The sequence below is a fragment of the Leiobunum rupestre genome, chromosome 3 (assembly GCF_980474605.1).
Source record: "Leiobunum rupestre chromosome 3, qqLeiRupe1.1.hap1, whole genome shotgun sequence".
NCBI classification, from domain to species: Eukaryota; Metazoa; Arthropoda; class Arachnida; order Opiliones; family Sclerosomatidae; genus Leiobunum; species Leiobunum rupestre.
Genome location: NC_143386.1, coordinates 3,770,103 through 3,783,325, shown reverse-complemented (window position 1 = coordinate 3,783,325; position 13,223 = coordinate 3,770,103).

Sequence of the window (13,223 nt, the reverse complement as noted above, 5' to 3'; positions counted from 1 at the left end):
ACCTTTTATTTACTTTTTCATAAGTATTAATTATGTGTTGACCCCAAGTTAAATGTTCAGCAAATTCTTAGCCGAGGTATTTAAATGTTGTCACCCTTTTTAGTGTAGAATTAGGGAGAGTCTGAAAACCGTCCAAGTCAAAAGAATTTTTCTTATGAAAGAGCATAAAGAATGATTTGGTAGAATTAAGTACTGTTTTCTCTGGAACGGGTTTTCCTGTAGCTTAAGTAAATTATCATCGAGATTGTTAATTAAAAGTTGAGGGTCCGGGTAGAGGCACTAAGAGCCTGATCATCGGCGTAGAGTAGTAAGGTGCAATCCTGGGATATGGCCAAATGTACCCCATTAATATATATCGAGAAAAGTATTGGTCCCAGGATACTTCCCTTAGGGGCCCCATGGTTAATTGGAAGAAAAGTGGACGAGTGTTCTCCTATAGGTCTACTCTTTGCATATTGCCCTTTAAGTATGATTCAATCCAGTTTAGCGATTCCTCAGAGAAACCAAGGTTTTTTAGTTCCGAAAGAAGTATTATGTGATTAACTGTATCGAAAGCCTTGCGGAGGTTGATAAACACGACTCCCACTATATGCCCTGCTAACAATCTAGTAACGATGTATTCTAATAAGAATGTCCCACAAGTTATAGTCGAGAAGCCTGGGCGAAAGCCAGATTGATGCTTGTCAAGTAATTTATTCCTTGTTAAAAACGAGAGAACTTGCTCTAACGCAACCCATTCCAAAATTTTTGAGGCACAGGGGGGGATAACGATTGGGCGATAATTATCTGGATCCATAGAATCTCCTCCCTTATGAAGTGGAATCACCCGTCCAAGCTTCCATTCCTCAGGGTAGCTTGAGGTTTTAAAAGATTTGTTTATTATAGAAAGAAGAAAAGGGGCTTATATCGGACCCATTGTCTTCAATAATCTTGGGGGAATCAAATCACGATCAGTTGCTTAATTAGGGGCGATACGCTTCAGTAGTTTAATCACTGTCTCCATGTCAATTTCATTAAAGGTAAATGTTACATTGTTGCTTAGAATTGTGGTTGGGATACTTGTAGTAATTGTCAAGACTTGGTTTAACAGACATCTTTCCGCAACTGTAGTAAAGTGTAAGAGGAGAGTATTTGTTATTTGTACGGGTGAAGCGTATAAGTTGCCACTTTGGTCCTTGATTTCAGTTATGTTACTCTTTGATCTAGGCTTGGTGTGCCGATTTAAGATTTTCCAAGTTTTAGCATTATTTCCTTTGCTTTTATTAATTTCATTTTTAATATATGATTTTTTAGCAGAACGTAGTTGGTTAGTCACTTGGTTTCGAAAGATTTTATAAAGATCATTATGTTGATTATTATCATTAGGATTTCTTCGGTGGCCATGGTGATTTCTTAGGTGCATTAGTTGCTTTATTTCGTCGTTGATCCACGGTGGGAGACCAACGTGCACCCGAATAGATCTTTGTGGAGCGCAAATATCTAAGGTGTCAGTTACTGCGGATTGAAGATTCCAACAGAGAGATTTAGATTTATCTTTGTTTTTTAGTTGACTTTGTAAGGTGACAACAAAGTTTTCAGGATTTATCAGCGATAAGTGCCGGGTCTTGACAAATTTAGTTGGTTGTTTAGATAGGGTAATTTTTCGAACGCAGGATACAGGTAAATGATCAGAGGCGCAGAAAGGAAGCACGCCACTATCAATGATTCGAGACGGGTGACTTATATAAATATGGTCGATTAATGTTCCGGATATTGGTCGTGTAACTTCTTTAATTACTTGTTTTAAAGTTGCAGTGGCTACTTAATTGGAGAACTTTAGTGTTGTTGGACTTAGATCGCGGTCTAAGGTCGCAATTGAAGTCTCCCAACAGGACAATTTCACCAGGAGCATTAGTTAAAAATGCAGCGTAGTTATCGTCTAAAGTAACAGGTTGCGGGTTGGTTAGATTGCCATAAGCTGTACGGCCAGCTGGGGCCAACAATATATAAAAATGTGCTACTTGCGTTCCTGGATCCTTAGTAGATAACCTTGAAACAGTCGCTTGTAGTCTTCCCATGCTGCTGCTGGATTCTTTGTCCCCAGGTTGAAGTATTCTGGGCCTCAGAATGTAGCAGACATAGCCATGTCAAAAGGCGGAGCTCCACGCTTGGGCAAGGTATGGAAAATGTTATTTGAGTGGAAAGTTTGGGAATTACTTCTGACAACATGAAGTTAAGTATAGGGTTCCTAATAAAAGATAGGATTTAATCTAGGAGCAGATCACCAAGCTTTAGAGTGGCCTAGTAATCATGATTAAATCATTTCAATCACGATTTTATCTTTTCAATCTCGATTTCATATTCTAATTTTTAATATCAATGAACTTAATGAAATACCCCGTAAAATACTAAGACAAGTGTTTTTCTAAGGGTTTAATAATAATTTTTCAGGTAAATATCAAGTAAATATACAATTTTTATCACAGCAAGACCCTAAATACATGTATCAATTATTGTATATAGATTTTAAATCGAAATTTAATCATTCCAATCGATATATAATCATTCTAATCGAGATTTAATTTTAATATATATATATAAATATAATTATTTTAATATACTGTTAGAGTATTAATTTTTTACTTCGCAGTTGTTGGTAAACTTTTATACAAATACTTTAATTCAATATTAGGTATAGTTTTTAAATAAAACATCGTAATTAATTTCATTAAGTGCCATTAGCCACTCACAATAGAGTAATGTCAACTTAACTGAAAAAAGAATAAAAAAATTTCACTCTATAGTGAGTGTTACCACTCTTCGCCACGGGGAGGCTGAACTTGGGAGAGCATAATACGAAGATTAATTAATCCCAAATCCTACTTTTTAAGTGAAGTAAAAACTGGGGTTAAATAATCTACTTTTATAATAAATTTAAGCAACTAAATAAATAAGCATTGAAATATAAAACCATTCCCAATGGATATAGAACTAAATTTACTGTACATAATCAAAATCATTGGCTAACTGTCACCAGAGTTACGAAAACCTAGCTCTAACATTTAAGATTAATTTGACCGTGATACACTTTAGGCTAATTATTTGCGACATATCACACTACAAAAATACTGGGTATCTTTCTTATCATATAAATGCATATCTTTACGTTTAACTCCAGTGCATTTAAGATGAAACCATTTTTTACACTTATTACATTCTACTAGTTTTTCCAGATATTCATAATGTTTGACAGTTGATTTATCTGATGGAATAAAAATTTGTCTACAATTATCAGTACAATAAAGCTCATATACGATGGGGTTAATCAATTGATTTTTACGTGGTCTAGTGTTTTTAATAATTTCTTCGGGTTTCTTTACTAACCTTCTTTTTATAGACAATCTTTAACGAAAGCTCTTATGTCTTTTGGCTCAATAAATTTTGAGGACTTAGGGTCCAAACCAGCTGCTAAGCAATAAGCAAATGCCAATGAAAATGGGCCACAACTATGTCCATCAGATTGACGATCAACTTGGACCACTTCCATAGATAAAGTTTCCTTTGGGCATTTTAAAATATTACATATTTGTTGCACAACCTCGATTGGAAATATACTAGGTAATGAATTGTAAATCTTTATCTCCCCAATATCACACCCTATGGTGGAAACAGTTAGCCAATGTTGTTTTGAGCCACAATGTAAAACTTGGATCATATCCTTAGGAACAGTTTCGAAGCTTAAACCAAAACCATTCATAGTATCCTGAAAACCATTTTTGTCTAGGTAAGCTTCCTTTAATAATAAACTAAATGCATAAATAATCCTATTAGTATACCACTGTGTTTCAGTATGTAATATTTCTATATCATCTACCGTAAACTGAACTCCTTTTACAATGAAACTATCTATGTTGGTTTCACTGTCATCTAATAATCTAGGTTTCTTACCAATAGATCTGCTTATAGTTGAAACTGCCCGACGTTTATTTACATTAATTATTTCCTGAATAGGCTTTGGTTTAGCTGTATTTCTGCTTCTGGTCGAACCTTTTTTGGTCTCCCCCTGGGGTTTTGAACTATAGGTATTTTTAATTTATCTCTCTTGGGTTGTAAGTGTGCGGCATTTGCTAAAATCATAAGACTGTCCTCTGGGATTATAAAATCTGATTGTGAAACTTCATTCCGCTGACTTTCTACAACTATGCTACCAATTGTCTGTTGGGTTTCTAAACGGTTATCTACCATATTGTGGGGTTCTAAAATGTTATCTACCATATTGTGGGGTTCTAAAAGGTTATCTACCATATTGTGGGGTTCTAAAATGTTATCTACCATATTGTGGGGTTCTAAAAGGTTATCTACCATATTGTGGGGTTCTAAAAGGTTATCTACCATATTGTGGGGTTCTAAAAGGTTATCTACCATATTGTGGGGTTCTAAAAGGTTATCAACTGTAGATAGGGTTTCTAAAAGGTTATCAACTGTAGATAGGGTTTCTAAAAGGTTATCAACTGTAGTTTGGGGTTCTAGCTGGTTATCAAGTGTATAGTTATCTAGTCTATGCTGTTTTTCTAATGTACTACCTATTGCTTGTCCTGTTCCATAGCCAATTGAACTATATTCCTCGAGTAAATAACTATCTACATTCGAAACTACATGGTTGTCAAATCCCCCCTGATAGCATTCATCGTGCTCTATTACAGGATTCTCTTCGCTCTCTAAATCCTTACCCTCCTCATCACAATCACTCCCACCATTATCTAAAGCTAGGTATGGTATGTCCTTATTTAGTTCTAAAGCTGTTTTAAGTTTCAAAAGTAGATCGAAAGTTTCAGAGTATTGTTTCATACCAGATCGAGAAGCTAAATTATGTATTTCATTAATAATAGGTTTTAATTTACTGAATTTTTCATTTTGTCCAAGTACTATATTCTTTCTAATTTTAGCAGGTTTCTTTGAAACGGAATAGATTGGGAAACTACTGTTATTTAATGCACTGCTAGTATTACTGTTATTGTTTTGCCATCTCTTACCAATGAGGTTTTCAGTAAACTCGGCCATTCCTAAATGTTTCCGAGCAAAAAATATATGCCTACATGGTAGCTGATTTTGATTATTAAATGAGCATGAGCATTCGTCTATCTGATTGGTCAATGTATATTCAACCCCCTTTTTACTTTTAACTGTAATTGGTTCATTGTTTTCGTGTAATGTGTAAGCATCAGCTGAATTTCCTGACTCTAACTGTTTAAAACCCATTCGCGCAACTTCAGCTGAACAGCATGCCGCAATTTGTTTGTGAACAGTACTCTGTATATACCTAACATCTATAAATTTCTTAGTCACCCTATAATTTTGATAAATTATGTCATTCTCAATGGCTTTGGTAAATTTAATTAAATCTTTAACTGTTTGTTCTAGCTTATTAGTGGACTTAAGAATTAGTTTTAATTTTTGATTATGACTCTCTAACCTATTATTAGTGTTATTACCCAAGTTTGGTTTGTCTTGACGAAATGCGTGAGCCCAATTTTCCTTGCAACTATCCCAATTCCTTAAAAAATATGAAAAAAAATCTTCGCTGGCAATCTCTTTTAAGCTACATTTATGTTTGTCATAATTTTCTTTTTCACGTGCCATTAACGTACCCTCAAGATGTGTGATTAAGTTTTTCCTATCTTTATGATTACCTTGACTAACCCTTTCCTTAAAGACCTTTTTGACATGCCAAGAACAAAGATTAATTGTAACTGCAGGAAAATGTTCTAAAACTACAGCTTTTTCTATTTGACATTTATCTAAAACTACTATTTTTGTGCCTGTTGCAGTAAATGGGTTATTTTTCACAAAAATTGATATACATTCCCCAATATACTCTGTATTTTCCTGCCTAACAAAAAAATAGGTGACTGGCCTGCCTTTTTTAGATTGATCTTCACATAGTAAGACATACAGGGGATATCCTTCTACATTAACTTTATACGTGTCATCCATAAATAGAATATCATGAGACTGTTCACACAAATCGCGCATGCTTTTAGTCTGAATTATTAAACTTCTAAAATTCCCATCATCGTCCATATTTACTTCCCTCAAATCATTTTCTCCCAAGTCTTTCCCAAGTATGTCTATTAATATTTGGCCCTTACTTCTACCATTATTTTCTATGTTAGTTTTTAACTGTTTATTATTATAAATATCTTTCCTAAGTATATGTTTTCCACTATCTTCATTTAAACGCTCTTGAATAACTCTAACGGGAACCTTTGATTCTAACATATCATTTACTTTTTCTACTTCCTCTGCATTTAATTTTCTTTGCTTAGGGTTAAACTTAAACGATGTTTCATCTACAACGTGATTATGTTCTAAGCAAGCTGTATTAATGTAATATTTTTTATCTGCTCTGCGAGAAATGTTTATTTTCATAGGACAACCAGTGGAATTAAAGGTTTGATGCGGTCTAACACCGGTACTTTTACTAACAAGATTCTTCTCGTCTCTCCAGTTGACGCATTTATAAGTTACTTTATCACACTCTCCCCCTTTCATAGTACTACGTACTTTTGATATTGAATGATAATTCTTTTTAGCCCACTCATCTAGCACAGTTTTAAGGCTATCTATTGTTTCAAAACAGGCACCCCTATATATAACCGAATCTTCAACACCACCTCCCCCATATAATGTAAAATTATTCTCTAAACTACAAGATCCCACTGTTTCACTAACTATGCAATCTGACGAAAACACTGGATAAGCTAAACTATCTGATGGAAACATAAAGCCACCCCGGCACTGAGAATAGAAGTAATAAAAAATTACTGGCAGAAGAAAACCCACAACCGAAAGGTAGCTGAAAGAGATTAAAACCAAAAATATTAGTAAACCCAAAAGTTTAAGTACTTGCCAAAAAGAAGCAAAATCCAATCCGCAGGAAGGCGTTGATGCAGGGACTGTCCCACTGGCAGGCAACGGCTGAGGATGTGCTGTGGCAGCGACTAACCTACTACAGGGACCACTGGCAGGCAACGAAAGAGAAGGTGCTGTTAAAGGGACTGACCTTTTACAGAGACCGCTGGAAGGCAACAGACGAGGAGGGGCGGTGGCAGCGACTGTCCCTCTCTGAGAACCACTGGCAGGCAACGACCGAGGAGGTGCTGTGGCAGCGACTAACCTTCTACGGGGACCACTGGCAGGCAAAGAACGAGGAGGTGCTGTTGCAGGGACTGACCTACGGGGACCACTGGCAGGCAAAGAACGAGGAGGTGCTGTTGAAGGGACTGTCCCTCTCTGAGAACCACTGGCAGGCAACGAACGAGGAGGTACTGTTGCCGACACTTGACCTTGAGGAGAAAGTGCTAAAAGAGGAAAAAAACGGGAGCCATAAGGGCTCGCTAGGGGAAGAGAACTGGACACACCACGGGGCTTGGACGAACGAACAGGTACAACTGACCAAAAGTCAGCGTACTTAGGAGAGAACTGACACGGAGGCTTAGGTTTAGGAGCAAGGGATACAGAAGCAGATGCTACCCGCTTAGAACGAGTAGATATACTTGGGGGAGACGACACAAGACGTGGAAAGGGAGACAAAATTGACATGGGCAGGGGCCCATACCAAGGAGAACAAGCAACGCCAGGAATGACCAGAGACTCAGCAACGCCAGGAACGACCAGAGACTCCGCAACGCTACAAGAAATACATGACTCGGCAATAGCCGGTACAGGATTACGTAGAATGGGGCCAAGGATGGCAGGTCCCATGTACCTAAAGGTAATATTAAGCCGTGGAAGCTCAACATTCTCCCTAGGCACACAGTGCTGCCAAGCTTGTTGGCATGTTCCCTCCATTACCAGGAGAGAACCCGCATTCAGCAATACATTGACACCAGAAGCACTTTTACCAATAGAACGTAGTTGAAAGGTTCTACTTACCCAAAAGGAGAGTGATGCAATGGTACTGTGGACACCACGCTCGTCGTCTGAATGCCATCCTACCGAGTCACCTCCATTTTTGTAGAGGTTGATGACAGCAGCATTGAATGAGACGCCAAGGCATTTTTCAAGGAAAGCAATCCTTCTGGCCAAGAGTTATCAGCTTCATGATGAACCTTCCCATACCCATAGGGAAAGGAACCCCTATAGGCAACTCGACGAGGAACAGGCAAATGCAGCGAAAAATCTGCATTGAATTCCTTAGACAACAGTCTAAAAAAAGAAGAAGCTGCATTAGTCTCCATGAAATCAGGGTCCCATAGGACTGATGCTGGGGACATTCCTTTGGGAACGACCAAGGAAGTCCTACCAGGAACCAGCCCACTGGGAGCAAGATGAGGACCAAGACAAAAAGCAGGCATATCTAATAAAAGCTAACTCCTAGGCTCAAAATCCCAAACTACACTCCTACGCTCAAAATCCCAAACTACACTCCTACGCTCAAAATCCCAAACTACACTCCTACGCTCAAAATCACTAACTACACTCCTACGCTCAAAATCACAAACTAAACTTCTACACTACTATAAACGCAGTGCAAAAAAGCTCCAAAAACGCAGTGCAAAAAAGCACCAAAAAACTCCTTAGGCCAAAGTTGGAATAAATCTGAAAGATAAAAAATTGAATCATTAGAAACTACAGATGTTACAAGAATTATTTCTTAAATAAAAGTTTTCAAAAACATAAATTTTAGGAAATTACTTAAGTTTTATAAAAACGTTTTATAAGAAATGGTATTAAGCAATACGTTTTAAAACCAGTAAAAAATTATATATAGACAATATTTTAACTATAAATGAAGGAAGCATGAAATACTCTTTCGAAAATCGCGAAAATGAAGTAGAGTTACCGAGTTTTGGAACTACGGTAACGACTGGTCGTTAATGAGACCGATTTCAATGTTTTAAAAGGCAGAGTAACTAACCTAACTAGCCAAATCAGTTGAAAATTGGCTTAACAATCACGAAAGAAGGAAAACAAAATGGTTAAGGGGAAGAATGCTATTAAAACGGAGCGATTTACAAGAGGATTTAAAACGACCAAGTTGTTCGGTTCAAGGAAGAAACAATTGCGGAGTGAAAATTAGCCTAAGTTGTAACTAGGAGTAGTAAACACAACACCCCTACCACTGTTTACTACTCCTAGGTTGTAAAGGGGACGGATATATTTGTTGTAAAACGTAGGTAAAGGACCTAGGGAGAGTAAATTATAATTAAATGCCGTTTTAATTTGACTACACGTGTCATGGGTTCCGCTACGCGGAAAGTGAACATTTGTCGTTCGAATAACGGGTTTCATTTGGTATTGTAGCGAGTTTATACGGATTTAAAAGGAATAAATAACATCCAAGTTAAAAATCACAATTCTGATTACGCAATAAAACATTCGAAAGTAAATTATAATTAAATGGCCGAATTAAAAGTTGAAGGGTTGAATTTATTAATTTTAAAACAAAAGAGATTAAAGGGTGTAAAAGGGCATATAGTATTATATAGAATTATAATTAAATACCCTAGTTTTAATTCGAATACACGTGGCGTGGGTTCCGCGCAAAGTAAACATTTGAATAAGCCGTTAGAAGAACGAGTTTTTAGCTTTGATACCGTAGCGAATTTAATGGATTTTAAGTACGGTAAATTAGAATTTAAATTTCTTAGTTTCGATTCAACTACACTGCGCCTCCTTACGCGATTGGTTAGAATTATTAATAATTATTAATCATGTAAAAGGGCATAGGCATAATAAAGGATGTAATTAGTAAATCAGAATTAAAGTCTTTTGTTTAATTCGAATACACGTGGCGTGGGTTCTGCGGAAATTAATCGTTTGGATTTATTCATTTTAAAACTACAAGGAGTTTTAAATATAAGTAATTAAGGATGTAAAATGGCAAAGACATAATAAAGGATGAAATTAGTAAATTATAATTAAACGTCCTTTGTTTAATTCGAATATATTACACGTGGCGTGAGTTCCGCGGAAATTAATCGTTTGGATTTATTCATTTTAAAACTACAAGGAGTTTTAAATATAAATAATTAAGGATGTAAAAAGGCATAGACATAATAAAGGATGAATTTAGTAAATTATAATTAAACGTCCTTTGTTTAATTCGAATATATTACACGTGGCGTGAGTTCCGCGGTAATTAATCGTTTGGATTTAATTATTTTAAACTCCTTGTGAGTTAAAATAATACCTAAATTATACAACCTAAGCTTACAGGCTATTTTAAAGTACCTATAAAAATTTAAAACGGAATGGTATTAAAATATACATAGTTAAAAAAACCATTGTTAGAGAAGATTAAAAAATATACGTGTAACTTACTCAAATTCGGTCAAGAGAAGACAGAAACGTGGAAAAATATTTTTAAAGAAACGGCCAAACAATTAGAATTGAAGGAAGATATTTCATTGCTCAATGCAACGTCACGTGGTTGGGACTGTGAACGTAGCATACGAGCTAGATCCACGGGGTGTGGATGCAGCAAATTGACTACGCTCACGGGGTGTGGACGCAGAAATTTGGCTACGTTCACGGGGTTATATTGAATTTGGAATTCCAAAAGTAAGATTTGCAGTGTATTCTCCGAAAGTTAAGGAAGGTTCGCTGTTTTTAAAGTTCATTTTGGACCACGTGTTTCAATTTAACTTTTTAAGTTTATAATTCATTACTCTCCCTGAGTGGTTCGCCTAAAGCTTTATTTCATTTTGTTATATTTTATATATTGGATTTGGAATACCAAAAGTAAGATTTGCGTTGAATTCTCCGAAAGTTAAGGAAGGTTCGCTGATTTTAAAGTTCATTTTGGACCTGTACATGTTTCAATTTAACTTTTTAAGTTTATAATTCATTACTCTCCCTGAGTGGTTCGCCTAAAGCTTTATTTCATTTTGTTATATTTTATATATTGGATTTGGAATTCCAAAAGTAAGATTTGCATTGAATTCTCCGAATGTTAGGAAAGGTTCGCTGTTTTTAAAGTTCATTTTGGACCTGTATATGTTTCAATTTCACTTTTTAAGTTTATTGTTCATTACTCTCACTGAACGGTTCGCCTAAAGCTTTATTTTGTACTGTGATATTTTATATAGTTAAATTGTAATTCCAAAAGTAAGATTTGGATAGATATTAAAATTAAGCTTCGAGAAACAGTAATTTCTAGAGTACATTTTTCATCCGATAGTCTTAATTTTTTTTAAGGAATAATATTAAATGGCTTAGTTTTATTTTGCTTCTGATTTAAAAATTAATTTTGTTTTTTTTACATTTGTATAAGGAAGGTTATTTAATTTTTTAATAGTTTAGTTCGAAATTTATTTTGTTATATAAAAATTAAATAACTATATAAGTTTTGTAATTTATATGTTAACTGCTAATACTTGCAGAGTTCCCATTATCTTGTATTTTAATGTTTTGAATAAAATTTTAATAAATTATTTGTTCAGAATACGATATCCAATGAACGTCCTAGTTTCATCCCTATTGAGCCATGATTGAACCAAATTAAAGGCCTAAAGACATCTCTAGGTTTTATAGAAAGACATCCAGGGGACGACCGCCGTAATCGCCGTTGGACGTCCGAAAACTCGTCCCCGGGACGTACTACGGCTATAGACAAACCGGACATTTGGACGTCCTTTAACGTCCAACCGACGGTCAACCCCGGATTTTGGGATGTCCTACGGACGAAGGCAAGATCCGAGTGTGACGTCTATCGGATGTCCATAGGACGTGTTTGTGTTTGCTGGGTCTGGCCATACTTTCGATAAAATAATTAATGTTTTCAATATAATAATAAAAAACTCAACAAAGAAACAAAGTGTGTGAAGTTGACCAAAAATGGTTTAAATTAATCCGAAGCAAAAAGAGTATAAATGGTTAACTAATAAATGTATCAAGGAACTAAAAACCAATATGAAGTGAATTATTGTAACCCCTTTAAAACTGAAGATTATCTCATATGTACAAATAGACACTGGTGTAATTTTAGACGCCTCTAGGAAATGAAGCTCTCCGACCCTAGAGAGTCAAGACAGTTCAAAATTGAGATAATTTTCAGTTTTAAGAGTTTTAGATTAATTCACTTCATATTGCTCTACAGTTCCTGCCACAAAAAAAAATAATTTTTTCAAACATATTTGAAAGCTTCAAACAAATTTTAAAATTAATTGTGTAGTTTTGTCCAACCAACAGAACAAATTAAATATCACCGTCGCGAGTCCGTTATCATTCAAAATCATATATTACGGCACCACCAACTTTGATCTCTCGCGCTACAGCGGCCAACCCATTAATCGAAATTCCGTGAGCAAGGACTTTCTCCATATAAACTTTAATATTGACTGTAGGAGTTCAGCGCCACACTCGTTTTTATATTGGCTTCAATGCAAAAACTATTCGAAAAATAATATTCCACTAGGGGCGCTCAAAACCATACACGTATCATTTGCTCATGGGTGATCAAAGTTGGCTGTGATTAGGGACAGGAAAAACAGAAAGTTAGTCGCCCTCCCCCCCCCCCCCCACCCCACGAATTTGATTAAAATGTCGAATGCGATTATACTTCCAGATAAGTTTATCACTTATCATTTAAATTGATTTTAGAATTGAAGACACAAATATATTTATCTGTTTGTGTCCTGCTTTATCTCGTTTTGATACTTGTCTGCCAACGAATAAATATTTATCTAACCAAGTCTGACGAATCTAATTACTAAATTTTATTTTACACTAACTAATTTTGAAAATGGAAACAGGTAAAAATGCGGCGACTACAAACCGTTTTAACAGTTATTTAATATAATAATAAACACAATCACCTCTGACACATAAAAATATAAAAATTTCTATCTTAAACAAAAAGTAATACTTTAACGTAAAGAAGCAGACGACTTTGCAACTGGAGTCTTTTAAATACGGACTAGACATCAGCAAATCTAAATATGATACAAATACACAAACTAAAACAACTCTATTCTATAAGTCGAAGCATGTATAGAGTCCGTGGTCGAAGATATAAGTATGACGACTTTAAAGGTACTATTGGGACCACCTAAAATATGTGAGGGGCAGAGAATAATTTTGAAGGGTTAGAAGTAGTAGTAATTTGCCCATTCAAGAACAAAAGACCGCTAAAGGATTTTAGGTTGCGAGAGGCTGCGAGTGGCTAGGAGGCTGGTACAGTCTGCGAGAGGCTGGGAGGCTAGTAAAGTCTGCTGTGTGGCTAGACGAAGCTGCGAGAA